This window comes from Podarcis filfolensis (assembly GCF_964270895.1).
Source record: "Podarcis filfolensis genome assembly, chromosome: 14".
In the NCBI taxonomy this organism is placed as follows: domain Eukaryota; kingdom Metazoa; phylum Chordata; class Lepidosauria; order Squamata; family Lacertidae; genus Podarcis; species Podarcis filfolensis.
The window spans coordinates 21,722,942-21,748,093 of NC_139616.1; the positions used below are offsets into that span (position 1 = coordinate 21,722,942).

Genomic DNA, 25,152 nt, shown 5'->3' on the forward strand with positions numbered 1-25,152 from the left:
ATGAAGATCCAAAGAACCACAAAAATTGGGTGCCGTGCTCTTTTTATTGTACAGTCAAACCTCCATTTACCTAACTCTCTGGTTATGTAAACTTCGGGATACACACACGGCAAACACAGAAGTATTTTACTGGGTTTCGCCCCGCGCGCATGCGCAGAAGCGGTATACGGAGAAGCGGTCCTCAGGTTGCGGAAACCTTGGGATCCGACCAGTCCTGTGGAACAGATCCCATCGACAACAGGAGGTACCACTGTAATTATTGGCAATGCTTTAAACAGATTTTATATATGTGTATAGTTTTAATTCTACCAATGTTTAACAGTATTTTAATTATGGATTTTTCAATGTTTTATTGGTTCTTATTTTTATCTGTAAGGTCCCTTGAGTCCCATCAGGGGGAAAGGTGTGATATAAATAATATACAACAACAACAACAACAACAACAACAACAACAACAACAACAACAACAACAACAGACCAAATACCAATCAAGATTTAATTAGAGACGTTTGCGGAATTTAGTTTTGTCAATCCTTGCATGAAATGACCTCACTGACATCTCTTAGACTGCAGTGTGGCTCAGTATTCAGCTGTTGGCTTGATTCTTCTCTTCTTTGAATGTAACGATGTATCTAAGGAGTCTAAAGGGAAGTCTCTGTCCAGAAACCAAGTGAGGTGTACACGGGCCATGGAGCTTCCAGCAGCGACCTGAAGTGGGCCACCTTAGTTGACCAGTGTCTTGAGGTGGTCCATTTCCCAGGCCTGATCTTGTTCAAAGGTCTTCCTCCCAGAGGCTGATAATGGATACACAACCAATGTCTGAGCCAAAGCCCACCCACACCTGTAATCAGTAAAGGCTGTGGTCAGTTTTCCACCCAAGAAAGTTGCTGTGTCAAGTTTGTTCCACCTAACATTGCTTAACGTCTTCGTCTGTGGCCATAGGGGGCATTGCTTGTGGGTCCGCAGCAGGGGTCTCCTAACAACCCTTAGCAAACTACAGCTCTCAGAATTCTTGGGGGCAGGGGGGAGCCATGGCTGTTTAAAGTGCTATCATGGTGCTTTAAATGTATGGTGGGGCTGTGGCCTTTGTCAGTTCACAACTTCTGAGAAACCACTTCACGGCCATCACCACTCCGGCATGCCATTTTGCCCTGTCTGCTCACATCCTTCTCCGTGGTTCACACCATGAAGGGAGGCAGACCCTATCAGTCCTTCTCTCTGCCAGTTTGGATTAGGGACTCCCTGCCCTCCCTCGTTCCAATCTTTCATTCCCAATCAGCAGCACCCTTTTCTCTGATCCAGAGCACCACAGCGCAGGAAGCCTGACATGTCCATGTCTCCATTGCTTAGAGCAGGTCTCCCTCCTTTCACTCCGTGCTCTGCACCTTTAACAAATTGAAGGACGGTCACCCCTCTGCACTTGTTATTTTCTTTTTAAAAAGAACCTTTTCCTCTCTGTCATTGATGGAGCGGGCATATTAATCACACTCAACCCTACTAACGTTAACAATCCGTCAAAGTGGCTTACGTGATGTTTCATCTAGTGTAACTAGGAAATTCACCTGTGGACCTGCTGATTTGTCCTGGCACTTTTGCCTGGAGGACAAAACAAGAGACAGAAACCAGTTCCCTTCTTCCTTTTTTATTTTCTAAAAGAGTTCCTCGCTTTCCTCCCCATTATCCTCTCCCTCCTGCTGTCAGTAGTTTCACAGCTTGTCAAGCCTGAACAATGTTCTTACTTCAAGGAGTAGTTAGAGGCCAGGGATGTGGAAGCTGTGGCCTCCATATGTTGTCGCACTACAACTCCCATCAGCTCCAGTCTGGGATGATGGGAGTTGGAGTCTAATAACTTATAGAGGGCCACATCTTCCCAATACCTGGTGTAGATGAATGGTAGCCTGATGGAACAATGCACCACTGAGCCTGAAAGCTCTATACTGGCTGTCAGTGAGCTACCAAGCTCAGTTCATCGTATTAGTATTAGCATACAAAATCCTAAATAGCTTTGGACCTAAGTACCTAATGGAGCACATCCCCTAGTATCAATCAACTTGGGTCCTGTGATCAGCGGGGGAGGCCCTGCGGTTGCTGCTTGTTTGGTATTTACTTATGACAGGGCCTTCTTGGTGGTGGTTCCCCATTTGCGGAAAGCCCTCAGTTGTGACGTGTGTCTGTCTCCCTCATTACTTTCAGGAGAAATTTAGAAACATTCCTCTTGGCCCAGGTATTTGTTGGTTCTTAGTTACTGGCCATGACAATCATGAAATTGATAACTGTGAGGGTATGTGATTACTTTTAAATGGATTTTGATGGGTTTAAATAGTTTTAAGTGTTTTCAGTATGTTTTTATTTTGTTTTAAATTGTACTCTTTTAACATTTTGATGTTTGATGCTCTGAGCTCCTGTGAGAGGTAGCCTGGGATACAAACTTAAATAAAATATAGTCCACAGGAGCAGGAGTAAACCTGTGGTCTGAGGGGTCTTGAATAAGATGCCCTCTGGTGTCTCTTTTCTGATGTCAGTAGGCTTCCTCCTAATTACCAGACTAACTTTATCTCATTTACTTATTGTACTCTTCTCAGGAACAGGGCCTTACAAAGTGATGTACAAAACAAAAGGATAGAACCTCAGACAGAGGACGAAGCACTGAGTGCATACAAATGCATGGAAGAAGCTGAATTAGGTGACCAAGTTTCTCCTCAGGAAAAGATACATTTTTAAGGCTACTGCAGGGCTACCACCAAGAAGGACCTGCCTAATGTGTTTGCTAATGCATTCCCTTCCGGGCAACCATCTGGGGCCCACATGCCAGTGGTTGGCAAAGTCAGAGGCAGAAGTGGTTGCAGCAATGAATGTCAATTTTACCTTTGTAGAGTAGCCTCAATTCTACACATACTCTCCTCTCCACCATTACTGCTCTCACCCTCCATCCAAGCAAACTAGAGAACTCAATGGCACGTTCCAGGCAGGCAAAGCAGGGAGAAACTGGTCCATGGAAGGGTGTGGTCTGGGAAGAGTCCCAGGGGCCAGATAGAGAGGTCTAGGGGGCTGCATTTTACCTAAGACCTGAGGTCCACCACCCCAGATTTGATCATTATGGGATATACCACTGAATTCTGTCTAAAGCAAAAATTGTTGCATATTTAGAGGTACGTGCTACTCCTGAAACATACCCTCCAACATTTCTGCAATGAAGTTAGGGACGTCCTATTCCATAATAATAATAATAATAATAATAATAATAATAATAATAATTTATACCCCATCTGACAGGATTGCCCCAGGCACTCTGGGCAGCTTCCAACATATATAAAAACCCCTTGAGCACCAGGCTATCTCACAAAGGCCAGGTTTTCAACTTTTAGCCTTTAATGAAAGAAATGAAATTATGGTGATAAGGGGAAAAACCCCCACTCATCTATGTGGTTTGGAAGGCACGACTCACTCCATTAGTTGTCAGAAACAGTCATTCCCTAGTAGAAATACTAAATGCCTTTTGTTGATACCAGGAAGCTGACAAGTGTAATAGTGACAGCGACATCATAGGAAATTATAGCAGCGATCTGCCTTTCCACAGCAGGCCTTGATAAATTGGACACACCGAATCAGGCTATTTGTAGCAAAGTAGTGAGCCATCACTTCTCTCCCCCCGCCCCCCAATTCTTTAACATGCGCTAATTACTGAGCTTCAAATACTGTAAAAAAAATATGCCAGCTGTGAATATTGTTGGTGCTACATGGGCTACTGGGTGTGTCTGTGGTTGCATATGTCAATGTGTAAGCAAGTGGCAGTGGGTGATTTGGCTATATACTTAATATGTGCTTTGGGAAGGGGAAAAGCACATGGAATTAGCTCCCACAAGACATAGGCTGCATTTACATGGCTGCATCCTTGACATTTCTCTAACTGCTAATCTCTGCATTATATTTCAGCTTTCACATGCCCACTATTTTTTGCAAAACTTATGGAATGAAGCGCATATTTACTGCACATTTTTGTGTTACTTTTTTCCACACAAAAAAGAAAAATCTGTTTGCAGCTGCCGTAACTCAGAAAATATTGGGAGTAAACTGACAAAATTGGGGGTCGTATACCAGCATACAGGTCCCCCCCCAGATGTTTTCATGGGGAATGGGGGGGGGCTAGGGGAGGTGAAGCGCACATGTGCAGAAAGGGCGGTGGAGCCGTGGTGTTGTCTGGCGACATTTGTGGCTATGTCACACCACACCGACTGGTTTGAATGAAAATTAGAGTGAGATGCTGGTGTATCAGTCAATAAGCTGGTTTCACCCCCACTGCATCCAACCCCAGACAACCAACCACATCCTGGGCTCCCCAAATCCCTCTCACTACCAAGGAAATGTAATAAGCAAATGGAAAGAGAACCTAGATAAGGTAAAGGTAAAGGATCCCTGGACGGTTAAGTCCAATCAAAGGCAACTATGGGGTTGCCGCGCTCATCTCGCTTTTAGGCTGAGGGAGCTGACGTTTGTCCACAGACAGCTTTCTGGATCATGTGGCCAGCATAACTAAACTGCTTCTGGCGCAACGGAACACCGTGATGGAAACCAAAGTGCATGGAAATGCCATTTACCTTCCTGCCACAGCGGTACCTATTTATCTACTTGCACTGGTGTTCTTTTGAACTGTCTGGTAGGCAGGAGCTGGGACACAGCAACAGAAGCTCACCCCGTTGTGCGGATTTGAACCACCAACCTTCTGATTGGCAAGCCCAAGAGGCTCAATGGTTTAGATCACAGCACCACCCGCATCCCTGTCAACACCTATAAGGCTATCAGTACTAGCTATGATAAAAGGGACACTCGTGGTGCTGTGGTCAAAACCACAGTGCCTAGGGCTTGCCGATCAGAAGGTCGGCAGTTTGAATCCCCGTGACGGGGTGAGCTCCCGTTGCTCGGTCCCCGCTCCTGCCTACCTAGTAGTTCAAAAGAACACCAGTGCAAGTAGATAAATAGGTACTGCTCCAGCGGGAAGGTAAACAGTTTTTCTGTGCACTGCTCTGGTTTCACCAGGAGTGGCTTAGTCATGCTGGCCACATGACCTGGAAGCTGTCTGCGGACCAATGCCAGCTCCCTCAGCCAGTAATGTGAGATGAGCACCGCAACCCCAGAGTTGTCCGTGACTGGACATAACGGTCAGGGGTCCCTTTACCTTTTTACTAGCTATGATGGCTTTGTTCTACCTCTATGTTGGAAACTGACTACGTCTGAATTCTCCTTGCTGCGAATCACAGGTGAGGAGAGGGCTATCCCACTTGGGCCCCTGCTTGCGGGCTTCTTGTAGGCATCTGGTTGGCCAAGGTGAATGTCGGAACAGATGGACCTCTGGTCTGATCCAACAGGGCTCCTCTTACTTTCTTAATGTTCTTCTGCCTGAAATCGGTGCTGCAAACTGTCTGTTTAAATAAAAGGGCTTTAAAAACTTCCTAAATTTCAGCAAGGTGCCACAGTGTTGCACTTCCAGAGTTTATTCCAGAGCCAAAGGGGCTACCTCAGAAAAGGCTCTGCTCTTCCTCACCCTAATCTCCATACTGATTTGTATAATGAACAGAATCTTATCCAGATATGTTAAGGGATAGAGAGTTTCACAGACTGATAAGCAAGCTTGTTGAAAGCACTTATGGATTTTATTAAAAGAAGAAAGATAGTAGCTGGATAGTGGTGGGTGGGGGAGTAGATGAATAGGGAAAAATTAGGGATCATCCCAAACTACCTGAGCACATATTTTGATAGTGATGAAATAACATAAATCTCTATTTCTTATGTCTATGTTTCCCCAATAACTGGAAGGAAGAAGAAAGTAGCAAATGGCCCTGAAACAGCAGTGAAGAAGGAAAACTTTGACATCGAATAGGATTCAGAAAGATTCATTGTCCTTAGCCAAGTGCTTTGGGGAAAATATTTCTTTCCGTTCTCCACCCTATTGGGTATTTTTTGGCTTTCCAAATTGGAATGTGAGAATCTTCAGCACACCCCTTTAAGAAAAGAAAGAAACTTGTCTCTAGAGAAGCCAAAATCTTGATATTTGAAGGGTATCAAAACATAAGAGCAGTTCAACCAGCAGGTGAAGGTTTGCTATCTAGAACCTTGAAAGGAATGAAAAAGAAAGAAAAAAGAGTTTCTCTTTGTGCTCTAATTAAATGTAGATATTACACAAATGCTTAATGGTTTTGGTATATCACCAACAAGCCACGTAGGATTAATAGAACCCCCTACCCCTACCCCAAAAATATTGGTATAACTCTTTTTTAGGGTAGGGTCAGCTTGTTAATCAGTTTCTGGGTTATATCTGTTGAAAAGGGAATGAAAGGCATCTCTGGCTGAATACTCTGCTCTGCTCGGGTTACGGCGAAACAAAATATGTAAAGTTTCCTCCTTCTGAGTGTTGGAGCGACTCTTTCAACTTCCTTTTTAAGTCAGAGAAATGTGGTGAATAGGCCGGCTCTTTTCAACTCAAACTTCTTCATGAAGGGGTTGACTCTCTCTCTTTCTCCTTCTCTTTCTTCCCCTCGGTTGCAGTGGTAGTAACACAGCGGCATTGGTCGACCTTTCCCCAGCATCACATGGAGACTTGGTCCTGATTAAAAGTGGTGCTATACACCGAAGGGGAAGCCCTGTGACACCAATGCGAACAAAACCTCGGCAGGACAAGGTGGAAAAGGATAAAGGAATACACTCCATTCTCCAAAGGGAAGAGGGGGAGAAGGAGCGGGAGGGAGGGAAGAGCCCGAAAGAATCTGAATAGCGGAAGGAGATGAAAACCCACGTTCCGTTTTTGATTAATTCTAGACAGCTCTCCTTTAGGCAAATGACTCCTCCGTCCTCTGACCCAACAGAAGAAATTCTTTTAACTCTGTCCTTCAAGAAACCCCAAAGAACTGCAATGACATTGCACCCTAAGCCTGACCCATCCCGTTCGTCGACTTTTAGCAGACACGTCAAGTTCACATTAGTTTCACATTGCTGGGCCTCACATGTGACCACCATAACTTAACACTGGGCAAGCGATGTATTCATTGCAGATTTTGGTTGGCAAAGCTCTGGCCCCTTGCACCCAGCTACGTATATGCATATGGGCAGAAAGACCTGAGTCAAGGTGCGGGTAAAGATGATTGGTGCATAGAAGGAATGAGAAAGAAAGTGATGGTGGGGAGCAGAAAAGGCAAGGAGAAAATATAAATGGAATGACAAGATCCTGGGTAAATTTATAGTTATGTGATCCCGGCCCAAAGGGCTGCTGAGGCAAGAATGCTCTCTGATCATGAAAGTGCACTAGCTAGTAATGGTTGTTAATAGTGCAGTGTGGTTTTTACAGAGTTGGACATGTGGGGGTATTGGAAGGGACGCTTTGGAAGTGAGACAGTCCTAGGCTAAATGCCCATAAAAATTGGAGGTAGAGGATTCAGTGAATTGAAAGGACTTGTGTTTGCCTTGCCCTCCCCCTTTCAGTTAGTTCTCATAGGATTTAAGCTGAAGGATGAATCACAGAATCATAGAATTGTAGAGTTGGAAGGGACAGTGAGGATCATCTAGTCCACCCCCTGACATGCAGGAATCTTTTGCCCAACGTGGGGCTTAAACCCATGACCTTGAGATTAAGAGCCTCATGGTCTACTAACTGAGCTATCCCACTCCAAGGCAGGCTAAATGCTGTAAACATTATGTAGGGCCCAGGTGGCATTCTGCATGGCTTAACTGGCACAATGCATGAGCAAGAATATACTATGGTAGGGTCAGAAATTATTGGTAAAATAATATTCTGAGAAATTTCCTTAAGAATTTCCTCTCTCTTTTTTGCCCCCTGCCTCAACAGTTGGAACATTCCAGCTGCCATTGAAGAAGCCTTCTCCACCTGCAAATGGGGTAATAAATTTTGAGCACAATGATGGGTTAACCAAATATATTTTGACCTAACCTAAATTGGTAGGGAAGTCCATCTCCCCCAGGGAGTATTCTATGTTCTGGATTGGGTCACATGGAAATAATGTAATGTCATGGCTCTGGACACTTCACAGACTCCATATGATTTTTTGAGTTCCATTTCAGTTTCCAGTGATGGCCCTAGAATTATGCAACTCTCCCTTAAAGGTAAAGGGACCCCTGACCATTAGGTCCAGTCGTGACCGACTCTGGAGTTGCGGCGCTCATCTCGCTTTATTGGCTGAGGGAGCCAGCGTACAGCTTCCGGGTCATGTGGCCAGCATGACTAAGCCGCTTCTGGTGAACCAGAGCAGCACACAGAAACGCCGTTTCTCCCTTAGAGGTCTGCTAATACTAGAATCTGAATAACTTTTGGAAGCTGTGTAATATGTTTTGGTTCAGCTGGGAAACTTCCAGTTTAAACAGGCATCTGATTTCTCTAGGTTAATTTAGTATCCCATCTTTTAAAATATCTGTTGTTGTTGATCCCAAATCCTTGAAGATGGATGGGACAGAACTGAAATGAAGTAAATTATTATTCAGTATGCAAGTGAGCACCTAGCACAGTCCAAGAATCTGATAGACAAAGCTTGCTTTTATGACCCAGTTTGCTTTGCATGGGTGTAAATCAAAAAATGTTTAAAGCCATAAATTTGCATGGGTGTAAATCAAATAATGTTTAAAGCCCCAAATATCAGAGAGGCCACCTTCTTCCCTACAGATTCTCCTGGGTGTGAAGATCAACAGAGGGAGCCCTCTTCGTAGTTCCTCTGCCCTCAGAAGTTCAGGGGTGGTGGTGGCCTGGGAGAGGACATTTTCTGTGGCAGCCGCTAAGTTGTGGAATTCCATCCCACAGACAACTTCACGATACAGTTTTCAGTGGATGTTGAAAATGTGCCACTTTGAGCTGGGTGCAGGAGCTGATGAACAGTGTATCCTGCCATTTGTCCACCAGAAAGGTATCCTAGGTAGGCAGTTATAGATAAGGATGGAGAAAGAGGAGATGAGTCAGTAAATCCATGCAGCAGTCCAGCCAGGAGGCTGCCTTTAGTAGGGGTGTCAGAGAATGCCAATGAAAACAGAAATGCGAGTGGAAATTGCTGACGTTCAATTATTAGTCTCATACCCGGAACAGAAATCAATCCAAAGAATGTGTTTGGTGTTCACTGTTGTTTTCAGTCGGTGAGCAATACAAAATAGATTTCCTTTCCTCCCTCATTTGCATTGCATTTCCTTTGCCACTGGAAATGGGATGGGATGCCATAACCAGTGCTTTTTCTGGGGCTACTAAAGAGTATGCAGTACTGGCACATATATTTTTTTTCTAGAAGGAAAGCACAGAGTAGAAGTGGGCCACTTACTGTAACAACTTCATGATGAGGTCTGGCACCTACTTTTCTAGAAGAAAAGCACTGGACATAACAAATATGTAATTAAAAATGGAAATCACATTAGTTACTTATTGCATAAGTGGACCTAAGGGCAAATAATGCAGCTTAGGGTGGCAGGTGATCTGCAGCAGAACAGAAACACTGCTGCAAGCAGCAAATATAGGGCAGAATGCCAAATGATGCCCTTCTTCCATCCCTAGCCTTCCGAGGCAGAGGTGGGAAAATACTCTCCCCCTCCCCAGTCTCACAGCCAGGACCTTTTTCACACTGGTATACTAGAAATGCATCTGCTGTATATGCTGCAAATGTTGTAGCTTTTTGGTTAAAGTGGCCTCTAGTGCTTTGGCCTTTGAGAACTTGAGAAGGGCAAGGAAATTGAAGACTGGGGAGGGTGCGAAACAGTAGAGAAAAGAATGTGAGCAAAAAAGAAAAAGGAAAGGAATGAAAAAGAGAAGCAGAATAAATCAAAAGCAGCTTTCTTGGTTACACCAACTTCTCAGAGGCCAAGCTTAAGAGGAACGGCACTCTAATGATATCAATTAGGTTCAATCCACTGTGACATTTCAGATATATTATGCTTAGAGAGTAAGTCTACTTAAGTCCATATGTATAAGGTTATTAACTGGGTCCAGAACATAACAAATTATCAGCAGAAAGGGTTTCCTCCGCCCTTCAGCTACTTTTCACTTTCTAAAATAAATTACAGCCTGTAATGGTTCCATGCTAAGAAGCTAATTCCCCTTAATTCCCCCCCCCCGCTTGAATATGGGAATAGGCATTATATTATTGGCGCTCCTCTCTCTCTCTCTCTCTCTCTCTCTCTCTCTCTCTCTCTCTCTCACACACACACACACACACACACACACACACACACCAAACCCCAAACTTTGGGCACAGAAATAAGATCCCTATGTCAATATAGAAGCGGTTAATAGTCAGGGTAGAATGTTTCTCAGGCTGACCAGATGTTTCATTGGCTGGGATAGATGGAGTATGGTTCACCAAACAGGCTGGCATCACACAGGTGCTGTGGTTTAGCCTGAGAAGCATTCTGAAAGCCTCTTGAAAGACACAGGAGCAGAAGATGGGGAGAGAGCGAAGCCTTCTGAGGAGTGGTGACTGGTGCCCATTGGGAATAGTGGGGCAGAAGGCAGGGAGACAAACAGTAGGTGCAGCCAGAGCCAATGGCAGGTTGAGGCAACTAAATTTTCTCCCCATCTCCCCCCTTGCTAAGTTCTAGCAAGAGTCCACAAGACTAAGGAGGAGGAAGCTGTCAGGCAGGCAATGTGTGAACAGGAGCCTTGCTGGATCAGGCCAATGGCCCAGATTCCTCTTTTTCCTGTCGCTGCAACAACTCTTAGGAGAAGGCCTGGCTTTCTAGACTCAGGTCTGCTGCAAATCTGTCATTCTGCCTACAGTTATGAAGGAGTGTGTGTGTGTGTGTGTGTAAAACCACTGTCTCTGTCAATCCCATTTGATACTCCTTTTTTGTTTCTTGCCGGTATCTAAGCTCATAGATATTCAAGTGTGGTGCATCGCTTTACCATCATTTTCTATTGAATAATTAAAACCGTGTCACCTTGACAATGTCTGGCGGATAAAGCTGTGGCAGGTATAGAAGCTTGTGCGCGCCTGTGTATAAACATCCTCATATCGAAGGATGCCCATTCCCCCTCTTAATTAGTCACCCCAAGGATGTTTCATAATCTCTTCAATTCTCCTGGAGGAGTCCCACTGCATCCCTTTGGAAGCTCTGATTATTTTCCATCCCTTTCTCTATTTTATGTCTCTCATTTCTGGAGGGCCTGTATCAGCCTCACCATCCTTCCCATGTAGGAAGGCTAGACGAGAATCCCATTGGAACTCATCCACACTCGTGTTCACGTAATTGGCACAAGAGGTCAGTGTCTGAATACTCTCCTCCCCCACCGCCCTGCCAGCACCCCCTTCTCATGGTCTGCCTGTATAGCTCTAAGCGTATTATTACCGCAAGAAGCTGAACCCCTTAAAGTCCAGAAACAGAGAAGCTGAGACAAAAGGAAACCCCACCGATATTATTGAAAGAGGAGAAATGGAAGCAGCAAAGCAACAAAGGAATGTTTAGAGCATGAGGTTTGTCATAAAAATCCGGCATGTTTCTTTTGCTTTTCGAGACAGGCCTTCGATTCATTATCCTTTGCGTGTGAACCCACGTGATCTAAGATTAGCTTTAATTCAAAGGCCTTGATTATGCATTTCTGAAGCAATTGTTTATTAATAATCATGGTATAATCAGAAACTGCTTAATTTTATTATCAATGCTCAAATTTATCGCTCAGTGTTTAATTTTACAACTAATTAATGATTAAATTGTCAGCGATCGCACCTCAAGTTGGCAAAGTATCTCACCACTTTAATCTGTTTTATTCTATTAAATAAAACTGCTCACTAATAGATCTTTATTACTCGTGGTTGAGAGGAAGTGATGAGCCCAAAACAACCCCATGGTGCAGCTGGGATTTGAACACATCATGTGTCAGAAACCAGAAGGACCGCCTCTCTCCATATGAACCAATCTGGACCCTGTGATCCTCACGTCAGGTCCTTCTTCATGTGCCTCCTCCATGAGAGGTCCAGACAGTGGCAACACAAAAAAATGGGTCTTTTCTTCAGTGGCTCCTGATTTGTAGAATGCTCTCCCCAGGAAGGCTCACCCGGCACCTTCATTACATATCTTTAGGCGAGCTGGCACTATCTCAAGGGGCCCCCGGGGGCCCAGGCACCCATAAAATTGTTGCTGTGGTTGTTCATGGGTGCCCAGCCTCCACCCCCTCCTCCGCCTCTGGGGCTTACTCCACACACTGCCTCCATGGCTGCTGGCTCTGCGCAACCTCTGCTGCCCACCATGCCCACTGAGTGTCGAGGCTCCTTAGCACTGAGGTCACCAGAGGCAAGGCCGCTGAGCACCACCCACCGCGGCCACCCACCACCTGAATTCTGGAAAGCCACTGCTGCCCTGCAGAGGAGGTGGGATTGAGGGCATCATGGCCCCACCACACACACAGTGGCTGGAGGCCAGCCCCCACACGATTGGGGGAATCCCCGGCCCTGTCACCCCCTGGCCAGCCAATCGGCTGGCTCTGGGGGCGTGGCCTGCCCTATTTAACGCAGGTGCAGCCGGGGATCTCCCTCCTTTCCTGCCTATCAGCTGTTCCTGTTTGTCGGAGATCTTATCGCTGCGTTCCTGCTCTGGAACGCTTGTGCCTGCTTGTTCTTTTGCTTTAATCCCCCTTTTGCTTTTAGTTGCCCTGCCTGCTACTGCCTGCCTTTTCCGCTAATTATTATTTTTTGTACATGAATATTTATTGAATTTTGTAACAAATAATGATACAAATCTCATTCATCATGTTATTTACAATTATTCTCCCTCCCCTCCTCTGGACTTCCCTCAACTCCCCCTCTGCTGAGTTATTTAGTTTTATTTATTGTAGCCTGCTTTTCCTACACAAAAATAAAATCCCTTATCATTTCTCTGAAATATCTGTTACTCAAATGAAACTGTGAATGCTCATTAAACATTCTATGACCTTTTAAATTGGGGGGGGGGTGGTCATAGTTTTTGTTTGTTACCATGTGTTTTATATTGTAGTCTGCCCTGTGATCCTCGGATGAAGCACGGAATAGAATTTTTATAAATCAATGAATTAAATTATAGTTCCAACTCTGCTAGGGACCAACTCTGGGAGTGAGGGGCATTGCTGCCACCAGCCCATGTGGCTGCATTTCTAACTGCTTAGCACCATCCACAGAAACCCGGCACTAGTCCAAAATTAGCAAATCTAAAATTAATCCTTTTTTTAAGGGGGTGTGTGTTGGGTCTTTTTGTGTCCCCTGAATCTTACGGAAATGACTGGTCCCAAAGGACTATGACACCCCATCCCAAGAGATCAAGTTCACGGGCAACTGTCTTCTGTAGATAAGGAAAACGCAGCTGACTCAGACTCACTTTGTACCCAAATCTACGGTGGTGCTAATGATGCCCCAGGTAATATATGCAGTTTGTATCATCTTAGCAACACACACAGAGAGTCTTCCAATGGGGGAGAGATAGAGTTAGTGTTGTTCACAACCACCCCATCCACCTCCATCTGCCAAGAAGGTTGGTAAAAAGCAGCATACATTGCTCTGAGTGGTGTTAGTAGGACAGCCACAGGGTGGCGACATTCACACCGCTCCACATCATGTACCAATGAGAGTGAATTAAATGTTTGGCAAGCGTTTTGTGCTTAGTTGCGTTATGTGGGTAAAAACCCTTTGCCACAGCTCTGTACTTTTTAGTTGCCATCTCCTTTCATTCCTAAATAGCCTTGAGATGTTTCCAGAAACCACCCCACAGCCATGGGGATAGCACTCTGTCACATCATTAAGTCCTTTTTTTGAATTTCTGAGGCATGTAAGCAATATCACTGGCTTGTTTCTTCATTCTCTCTCTATCAAAGGCACGTCTCTGGCCTCGGAGAAATGCTACAATTCTGTGATATTTCCATTAACCGAAAGAGGAATAACAAAATGTAAAATGAAAGCCTATTGATGATGATTTTCTGATACTTTTAAAGCTTGAAAAGCTCTCCCCCATCTTTTTTTATATAACCCTCTCCCCCAACACAATCTGGTAAATTAATTCTCAGGTGCAAGCTTAAAATAACACACCCTTTAGGAGTTGGGAATTAGCCTAAGAGCGTCAGGGATACAGTGTCAAAGGGCATCCTTTAAGAATACCAGAAAAGATTTTGTAACAAATTAAGCTTGGGATGAAACTGAGCTTGGTGTTTCAGGCCATTATTATGCATAGTTATGAAACACTAGTATGCATTAATAATAAAGATCAGTGTAGCCTTCTAGGGAAAAATGGAGCATTCTTTTAATTAACTTAAATTTTTCATCAAATTGATTGAAAAGCTCTCATCCTTCTGTACTTTCATGTAGCTCTACATTTTTATGCCGCAGGCTCAGAGTGTTTTTATCTCAAATACTTGGTGTTTTTGAAAGAGGCTGTGCGTTTGGAGTTGGGGAGGGTGGGGGAAAGATATCACAGCAACAAGCTAGAAGGAAGCAGAGGCATGAAATGTGGAAGAAGTACAGGAGATGCTTTGAAGTAGATCACTTAAAAAAGAAAAAAATATTTATTTTCCAGAAACACACGCTCTCACACACATACCATTCCCATCATGTTAGATCTGGACCAAATCTTCAAAATGTGCCCAGATTTCCAGGGTTTCCTGTCAAATTTTGAATAGGAACATAAGAAGGGCCTACTGGATCAGGCCAATGGCCCATCTTGTCCAACATCCTGTTCTCACAGCAACTGAACAGTTGCTGTGGGCCGGGACAGACTCTGGTACTATGTCTCCCTGAGCTAGACCAAACGTTGGTGTCTCCTCCAGCCCTAGTAGCATGCCAGGCTTAGGGCAGGAGATATGAGGGCTCTGGCAAGGTCCCAGAGCCCTTCTATCTCCTTCCCAAAGCTGGGCAAACACTAACTAAGCTTTGGGAAGGAGGACTCCATGACCCTGTCAGAGTCTTCATGCTTTCTTCCTGTAGCCAGGCAAGTGCTTATAGAGCTCACTCTTTGTTTGGTGCCCAGTACAGGGGAGCTAATTATATTGCCTTAAAACCACCTCTCCTGTGGGAAATCAGCAAGCAGAATTTGAGCAGAGTTCCTGCCCAGTTTCCAGCAACTGGTACTCAGAAGCAGAATTTTGTTTTAAAAATTACATTTTTGATGGGAAATTACATACATACTTACATATATACATACAGGGGTGTCTTACCCATAGAGGCTAGTGGCGCGGGATGCCAGGGTGCCAAGTCCAGGAAGAAGAAGAAGAGTTTGGATTTGATATCCCGCTTTATCACTACCCGAAGGAGTCTCAAAGCGGCTAACATTCTCCTTTCCCTTCCTCCCCCACAACAAACTGTGAGGTGAGTGGGGCTGAGAGTCTTCAAAGAAGTGTGACTGGCCCAAGGTCACCCAGCAGCTGCATGTGGAGGAGCGGAGACGCGAACCCGGTTCCCCAGATTACAAGTCCACCGCTCTTACCACTACACCACACTGGCTCCACAGTGTGCCAGGGAAGAGGCGGAGGCTGGATGCGATGCCTCCCAGCATCAGCTCGCTGCCCTCACCCACCTTTGCCATGCTGTGCCGAAGCAGCGCCACGCCTGGAGCCTCTGCCTGCAGTGGCCACAATGGCATGAAGTGGCCAGCTGAGCTGGGAGGCACTGCCTCCAGCCTCCGCCTCTTCCCTGCCAGAGGAGCCACCCTCCAGCCACTGCCCACCTCCTCCAGCCCTGCCAGCAGCTCCGTCCTCCCTAAAGAACTCTGGGAAATGGGGGGGGCGCTGGAGGGAGCTTTGCACCATGGTGCCGGATATGCAGATAGACAGACAGGCAGACAGACTGTCAAAGGAGTAGGTGACACATTTCAGATATGGAAAGACACCTTGACATCGAAACTCATATCACCTGTTAAATGCTATCACATACTAAGTCCCATTGCATGACTGCTAACTTTATTTTTTTAAAAAAGGGTGGGGGAAGAATTGAGATCCCTGATCCAATACGGCCCCAAGCTCCTGCCCAGGCCAAATCTCTAGCAAACAAACTCCTCAACTGCTTTTTTTACCCCACTGAAATATGTCTTTGAACTATGATAATGTCTCTCCCTTGTCTGGTTGGAGGATGCATATGTGTGTGGCCCCTTCTGCATTTTAAAAAAGTGTCATATAGCTTTAAGCGGTCATGGTTTCCCCCAAAGAATCCCATCAACAGTAGTCTGTTAAGGGTGAAGAGAGCTGTTAGGAGGGTCCTACCCCTCTGAAGGGGACGCGGGTGGAACTGTGGGTTAAACCACAGAGCCTAGGACTTGCCAATCAGAAGGTCAGCGGTTCAAATCCCCGCGATGGGGTGAGCTCCCGTTGCTCGGTCCCTGCTCCTGCCCACCTAGCAGTTCGAAAGCACGTCAAAGTGCAAGTAGATAAATAGGTACCGCTCCGGCGGGCAGGTAAACGGCGTTTCCGTGCACTGCTCTGGTTCGCCAGAAGCGGCTTAGTCATGCTGGCCACATGACCCGGAGGTTGTACGCCGGCTCCCTCAGCCAGTAAAGCGAGATGAGCGCCGCAACCCCAGAGTTGGCCACAACTAGACCTAATGGTCAGACCTCCCTTTACCTTTACCTTTATCCCTCTCAAAGAGCTACAGTTCTCGGGATGATTTCACAGTCAATCCCTCTTTGCAGTAAACTCAGAGAACTATAGCTTTCTGGGGGATAAGTAGGAATGGTGTTATGGAAAGAGGGAAAGCTGTAGCTCAGTGGTAGAACATCTGTGTTTCATGCAGAAGGTCCCAGATTCAATCCCCAGCATCTCCAGATAAGGCTGGGAATATCCTCTGTCTGCAAACCCTGCCACCATATCTGGGCTGATGAGCATTGTAGTTCAAGACAGCTACAAGGGTACAGGTTGGCAAAGGCTAGGGTTCTTCAGGCTTGGGTCCTCTGATGTTGATGGACTGCAATTCCCAATATCTCCAGCCAGTTCAGCCATTGTTCAGTGCTGATGGGAATTATAGCCCAGCAACATTGGTGAACTCTAGGTTGATGAACTTGGGTGTGGACAATTCTAAGCTAGCTGGACCAATGGGATGACTTGGTATGAGGCAAGTCCTTTATTCCCTTATTCCTAGAGCTTGAAACTCCAGCACAGGATTGGTCCTCTAATGCCATTAAATCCCCAGGTGAGATATGGCTCACTTGGCTTGATCTGTTTGTCAACGTACTCCTGTGGAGAGCAGCTCCTGTAGAACAAGAAGTAAAGAACTGATGCCTATCTCACAGTGACCTACTGGTGGGACACTTCTACATGGCTATTGTGTACATTTCCAATCAATTTTTTGGGTACTTATAGCACCACATACCATGGCTGGCAAAGGTTAGGCTTCCTTGCATTGATCGGGAATAAAGGTAATTTATACCATTTGGAAGGCGGAAGATAATAAATGAAAGTGTGGAATACTTTGATGAATTATACAGTAGGAATTTTCTGACATTAGCAGTGTAGGGCAGAATACAATGCTTCTGATATATAGATGGAAATTCATCATCTATATATATAGCATTAAATAAGGATAGTACATAAGATTTCTTGATTTTTCCTCACCTCTCCTCACCTCTCACACCACTTTCAGGAGCAACAGGGGAACTGCTATCACCACTTTTGATAAAGCTTATTTCCTGGAGGTGAAGAAGAACATGAAATAAATGATAAATGATCAGGCAATTCTGCCAACCACACAAAAGTTGACAATCTCCCACACACTGCTGCAAGCCAGCCTCACTGAGTTGGCCATACAGCCAGGGGTGCCAACTTGAATAAAATATTGTGGGGGCCCAGGTAAGCCCAGCCCTGCATGATGCAGTGTGCACACACCATTTGAATGGGAATGCCCATCAACTTTGTGAGGGCCCAGCACCTCAAATATTTTATTGTGGGCACCGAAGTCCCCACACCCTCTAGGAGTTGGCTCCTATGCATACAACTTTGTGGGTACTTTAAAAAGTTGACACTTTGTGCTGACCAAGTTTATCTTGACATTCAAGTCTATCTTGACATTCTTGAGGACTATAAATTTGCTTTGAAAATAAATAAAAATGGAAGATAACATTCTTAGGATGCCAGGTTTGCTGCCCAATTACAATTTTTGAAGCCATGGTGGTGACGGTAAGTTAAGGAGCATCAATGTGCATAGTATTAATGAATTTTTTTCATGTGATTGTAATCCACACTCCTACCAAGGCTCCCAGAGGCAACAGACATTAAAGTCACAATTAACAATAGCAATTGGAGTTTTCTGTTGCCTGCCACCAGGGTGATCCTGCTAGCGTAACTCCCCCTTGCCTGCACCAAGCCAATGGGCTGATAATAGGGTCACTGTGCACAGCGGCATAGTGTGTGTATGTGTGTGTGTGTGTGGGGGGCTACTGGGGCGATTTCCCCAGGCACAAAAAAATAGGGGCATGCTTCTGCAGCTGCAGCCCCAACCAGAGCTGCTCACCATCCCACCTGCCTGCCTCACTTGAACAGCATGCCGAACAGGAGCTGAGAGAGGACAGGCCCTTGCATGCCTTTGCTGTGCGGGGAGGCAGATGGACAGTGAGTCTCGTGGTTGGTGGCAGTGGCACCCAGCCCAAGGAGGCACGCATGCATGTCCCGCCAATGCTTTGCAGTTCTGTTTGGCAGCAAAAGCTGTGCCTTATGAAGGCTCCAGTTAGAGGGCACAATACGTGCCTTAGGGGGCACGATACTTTCCTTGCCCCGGGTGCTTGCAACCCATGCTATGCTACTGACTATGCAGATGGCCAGTGTAAGCTGGCAGGGTCAAAGGGGGGCAATGATGCCATACAATTCCACCCCACCCCTTTACTGGTGCAAAGTAGGGCTGGGTCGCTCTGTTAATTCCAGTTGCAAGAGGAAGCAAGAAGACAAGAGAGGCAACCTTCAGAGCCTCTCAAGCTTGCAACTGGGCAGCATGCAAAAAATGTGCATCTCTCTCTCCTGCCCTCTCCCCATATACTGAAAGCAAAGCTGATTCCCTCTTTGGGATTGCGACTGGGGCTGTTACCGAAGATAATGGCCGAGCATGGGGAAAGCAGGCTCTCGACTAGAGAGATCAGGCACCGCTGTTCACTTTGTAGTAAGGCAGGGGAACATTATTAAAGAAATCGGAAGCTGGGAGTCAAGCCAGCAGCGCCGGGGCCCTCCAAAGCAGAGACAACACCGCAAGGCGGCAAGCCATGGCAACTGAAAGGAGACAAGGATCTTGGATCCCCCATGCTCCTGTTCTTATTATTAGGACACAGCGTGACTAAAAAATATCACATCAAACACAAGAAAATCCTGCCGGCAAGGGGTAAGAGAGGAGGCTGGCCACTGTTGGAAGTGGAACTTATTGTTCACCTATGCTGGGCAGCAGGGAACAGAAATCTGGGGGCAAAAGGGCACCGTAAGCAGCTGGTGCCATGTTTCAGAGCGACAACAATGTTTCTCAAGAGAAGCGGAAAGATTGGACGCAGGCAGGATAAAGGGATGGGAAGAGCAGGAAGCGAACGTCCTCTTCCAAGCAGTCCTCTGAAAATCCACTGATCAAAGTTCCACCAGATATTGCTGCACACAAGTCATTCTCTGAGCAGTGAGAGGTATCTGGGATGCTTTCACCTATCCAGAGTTCAGTTTCCTGGAATGAAAGCCAATGGAGACTGTGGTGTCTTTAGGATACATGAATTTATATATACACATATATACAACCTGAGCATAGCATGGAGGGACTCATAGCATTAGCACTCCAACAGATCTTACTTCCCTATTAAGGTTCTCAGGGAGAGCCCCAAGCTATAACTTTGGGTCCAGCACAGGGCAAGACAAGCCTCTGTATCTCCAGCTTCCAATATCAGCCAAAACTCACACACTTGGCCTATCGTTCCCCCTCCTAGGATGATGCAGCATCCAGCCAGGTGAGGTGGGAAAATGCCCACGCGTGTCTCTATGGCAACAGGGCATTCTGTTTGGACATGTAAAGAGCAGTACTTAAATGGCCAGCTAAGGCTCTATTACTCAATTGATCACTGAGTTCTGCAGGAGCAGTAGGACCTCCTGCAGATATCACCTCATTCAGAGGCCTGAATGAGATTCATGTCAGAATCAGTGCTTTGGTATGGAGCACCTACCATTTGGAATTCCCTATATATATATATATATATATATATATATATATATATATATGTGTGTGTGTGTGAAGAACCTCCTCTGTTGTCTTTCTGGTGCCTGATAAACAAGTCCCATGGACACTCCCATGTGGCTGTGGAGCTGGGGAAATGACAAGGGAGTCATTCCCAGAGTCTGAGATGGATGGGAGAGTCATGTTCTCAGGCAGGGCAGCATAGAAGGAAATACCATGTTTCCCCCTACCCCTGAGTATGGCAACTTGTGAGTCATCTGAATCTGAGTCCCGCAATCATGCAGGGTACATGAAACAAACAGGCCCTGAAAATCCACATACCCTATGGCACATTTTCTTTAAGAGGATTTATATGCATGATAATTTGAGTTCGCTTTAAATTGTTTCCAAGTTAATTCTATAATAGTGTATTGCTGGCCTGTGAATTGTTTCAGTCTACTCTTATAAATGATAGTGTGCATGTGTTTTTTTAAAAAAATAGAAAAACAGAAGCACAATACTATATTACTTGACTGTTATGGGATCTATAAGGTGGGCCAACAATATTTAAATAAGCACACACACAAATGTACACTTTCAGATAGGACCTTGCAACTTCAGTGTAATTCAGGGCATTTGGTAAAACTGCAAAATTACACCTTCATTTTAGGCATTTGGTGAAGGTGTCAAATGACCTGGAAAGGTAAGATATGGGGGAGGGGGTTCTTTCTGGGCTTCTTTTCATTTCCTCCTCAAAGGGGTCCATGTCATCAATGTGACCCCTTTAATCAGTCACCAAAGTGACTCTTGGAACGCTGATTTCATAATCAATGCCGATGCTATTTCGTGTAGAGGCCTCCGATACCGCTTAGTCATTTTGTTTCAGAAGTATGCGTGGAGGGTCAATACATTTCATTACTTTGTTTCATCTGAAGGACAGTACAGCATCAGGACTTTGATTATATTATAAGAATTGTCTTGATGTGACACCAGATTCCTGATTGCGCAATGCCAGACAGAAGAGCACTGGAGGGCACTCAAATTATCCTTCACCCATGCAGCTCGCCAGCCAACTATAGCAAAAGAGACTGTAAATGAAAAGGAGTGTGTGTGTGTAAATTAGAAGACGCCATTTCATTTCCATAGCTCCTGTTGGATCATACGGGCCTTAAATACATTATGAAACATGGACTGACTGAATTAAACTTTGAAGGAGGGCAACTCTTGGAAACCAAAGACACTGCTCGACGTTCTGTGTGAGGGAACAAAGCTGGTGCACTTATTAAAAAAAACACCAACAACTTAGGGGTTCTGAAAAGATTCTGAGCTGTTGTATCACTAAGTAAAAACCACTTAGCAGCATGCTTCTTGAACTGGTGGAACGCTGTTCTGCAAGGGAAAGTACAAGAACATTACTGAAGATTGGGGGGAAGACATGAAAGAGGACCCGGCCCAAGAAATCCAGAAAGTAGCCCAATTTCTGGGCCTACAACTCCCCGATTCAGTTGTGGACCAGATTCTGCAGCATACTATGTTTGAGAACGTGAGAGTAAACCCAATGACTAACTACAGCTCCATACCGTCTTTGATCTTTAACCAAACTGTGTCACCCTTCACGTGAAAAGCCACCTTAGGAGACTGGAAAGAGCACGTCACAGTGTCACAAAGTGAGCGGTTTGATGATTCCTGTCTACGGTTGTTAGGGGACAGCAGCCTGGTCTTCTGCACAGAGTTATAAGAACATCCTTCTGCTCCCCATTGAGATTTTCTCCATAACATTCCTGGAGTGGACATTTTGGCTGGTTTCAATGAAATAAGCAATGAAACAAGGATTAGCTGTTGCACACAGATCGGCTGCTGTGCATCGAGCTTCCACTAGTGCAACTGTTGGATTGGATTCCTTTTGCTGTGCAACCTTTAAGTTCTGCCATCTCCTAGAGCAAGGACTCTTCTGCTAGTGGACATAGAATATTTGATACAGCCCTCTGTCACCTCAGCTGATTAATTACTTCCTGGGGCAGGGGGCTGGCCTGACTAGGACAGAGAAGAGGAGTGGCCAGCAGATGACCCTGAGGAGGGAACCATTCATCCATCTGGGAAAGCCCATTGAAACAAAAATGTCTCCAACTGCTTCCAGAAAGTACAGATAGTGGGCACTTGTGGTATCTTGGAAGGGATGCTGTTCCATGGAATAGGAGCAGCCGCACTAAAAGCCCTGCTCCAAGTTGCTGTGGAGTGGGCTTCTGAGATCTTTGGAACTTGCAAGGAAAAAATCCTGCAGCTGGCGGTGATCTGCAGGGTGTAAGAGGGAGTAAGTAATCTGGTCCAGAGTTGTATAAGGACTTAGTACCAACACCTTGAACTTGGCCTAGTAAACATAAAAGGTAAAGGACCCCTGGACCATGAAGTCCAGTCAAAGGTGACTATGGGATTGTGGCACTCATTTTGCTTTCAGGTGAAGGGAGCCGGCGTTTGTCCACAGACAGCTTTCCAGGTCATGTGGCCAGCATGACTAAACCACTTCTGGCACAACAGAACACCATGACAGAAGCCAGAGTGCATGGAAATGCTGTTTACCTTCCTGCTACAGTGGTACCTATTTATCTACTTGCACTGGCATGCTTTTGAACTGCTAGGTTGGCAGGAGCTGGGACAGGGCAATGGGAGCTCACCCTGTTGCGGGGATTTGAACCGCTGACCTTCTGATCGGCAAGCCCAAGAGGCTCAGTGGTTTAGACCACAGTGTCACCTGCATCCCTTACTTGGCCCAGTAGCAGATTGGCAGCCACTGCAAATCCCACATGCAAGATGGTCTATGCTGGTAGTTATTTGCCCCCCCCCCCAATCAACCTAGCCACCAGCCGCAGCCTCAGGAGTCAACCTCAGGGGTATCCTCATGCAGAGTGCATTGCAGTTAATCCAGCCTCAAGGCTGCCAGTGTTCCCCAGTTACCCCCTTCTGTTGCTACATAGTCTTTCCTTGACCCCTGCACAACCTGTCCTGCTGCCACGTGCATTGGATGGATGCCACCATCCTCTCAGCAGAAGTTGCAATAACATAGGCTGCCCCAGTAAGCAGCTTAAGCAATGCATTTTGTGTTAGCTGCAACTTTCAGACCAGTTTCCAGGACAGCCCTACATAGAGGACACTGCAGTAGTCCAGTCTTGAGGGTACCAATGCATGGGTCAGACTAGCCATAGCCTCCTACAGCACAATGACCTTGGGGAACCTGGTCTTCAGGCAAAAAAGGGGGGGCATTCTCTCTACCTCCTCGGTGCCACTTAATAAACAAGAAAACAAAGAACAAGGAGATCTTAACTGATGTTACCCGCTGAGATAATGAGCACAGCTGTCTAATTACCACTTTGAAAGATCCCCGACTTCTTGAGCTGCAAGAGTGATTAGACCTCTGAAACTGATGAGGAATATAAAACAAAAACAAAAAACACAAACTATGGAAGTGTAAGGACTATACGAGAGCAGTGCTCATTTGGGAGGGAGGGGGTACGAACAAGGAATGATGTTCCTGCTGAGACAAGTAGGATCACAAACACAGACACAAGAGTCATTGAGTTTCTAGTGGCTCCTGGGAACATGATGCTCCTGTGCCACAGTTAGCACTGAGAAGGATCTAATGGTGCGCTGCGAACTAAACATCAGCCAGCATTGTGGGACGATAGCATTTTTTAAAAGGTGATACTAATTTAAAAGGTGATACTAGGGACGCGGGTGGCGCTGTGGATTAAACCACTGAGCCTAGGACTTACCAATCAGAAGGTTGGTGGTTCGAATCCCCGCGACAGGGTGAGCTCCATTGTTCGGTCCCAGCTCCTGCCAACCTAGCAGCTTGAAAGCACGTCAAAGTGCAAGTAGATAAATAGGTACCACTCTGGCGGGAAGGTAAACGTCATTTCTGTGCGCTGCTCTGGTTCGCCAGAAGTGGCTTAGTCATGCTGGCCACATGACCCGGAAGCTGTACACCGGCTCCCTCGGCCAATAAAGCAAGATAAAGCGCCGCAACCCCAGAGTCGGTCACGACAGTACCTAATGGTCAGGGGTCCCTTTACCTTTACCTTACTAATTTGGGCTCTGCGATGCTTTACACCTGCACTCTTGCATCTGTCCATCTCTCCTCCACTTGATCATTCTTCTCTTCAGCTAGGCCACATTAGCACCCACGTTTAAAGCAGTATCATACCGCTTTAAACAGCCATGGTTCCTTCCAAATAATCCTGGGAGCAGTTTGTTAAGGGAGCAGAGCATTGTTAGGAGACGCCTATTGCCCCCAAGAGCTACAATTCCCAGAGTGGCTTAACGATCAATCCCTCTCCCCAGTGAACTCTGAAAAATGCAGCTCTTTGAGGAGAATAGAGGTCTCCTAACAACTCTCAGCCCCCTTAACAAACTACAGCTCCCAGAATTTCTGAATAATATTGTGCAGGACATGCTACCTATCCAACAATAAAATATAATGGACAAATGAATCTTTCCTGGCTTATATAACTTGGCCCTCAAACACTTATCTCAGGATGATGTTCACCTTAGTTACGTCAATGCGTATCTCTTTATTTACTTACTTATGTACTGAGTTGAAGTATAGTACCTAGTGCAGGCATGGCCAAACTTGGCCCTCTAGATGTTTTGGGACTACAATTCCCATCATCCCTGACCACTGGAAGTTGTAGTCACAAAACATCTGGAGGGCCAAGTTTGGCCATGCCTGACCTAGAGTCATCACCATCACCTTTCTACTCTTTCCCCATTCATAAGAACATAAGAAGAACCTGCTGAATCTGACCAAAGTCCCATCTACTCCAGCACTCTGTTCTCACAGGGGCCAACCACTCAAACATGCATTTTATGCACGCTTCTTCCAAATATATGCAGTTTTGTACAAATTGGTTCATTGGAGAATGGCACTGCAAAATCTGGAGGATGCATTGTGAAGGATAGGTGTGTGTGGTTCAATTTGTGTATTGGTTTGAAAAGTGTAAATTAGATAGTTCATTAAACCACGATCCTATCTCAAAACAAAATCAGAAACCTTGTCCATACCTATGCACGAACTCCA

The 25,152-nt window shown here is 45.7% G+C and overlaps 2 long non-coding RNA genes across 2 annotated transcripts in view; both read right to left on the reverse strand.

The window, feature by feature from the left end:
- The window catches only part of LOC310749837, an 807,599-nt gene that overhangs the window by 542,643 nt on the left and 239,804 nt on the right, over nucleotides 1-25,152 (reverse strand). The window lies entirely within an intron of this gene.
- Nucleotides 585-19,877, reverse strand: LOC310749842. The gene is made up of 3 exons (XR_014541841.1): nucleotides 19,830-19,877; nucleotides 17,528-17,601; nucleotides 585-708 (listed from the first exon to the last, which is right to left on the reverse strand). It is a non-coding gene; the product is annotated as an uncharacterized lncRNA (long non-coding RNA).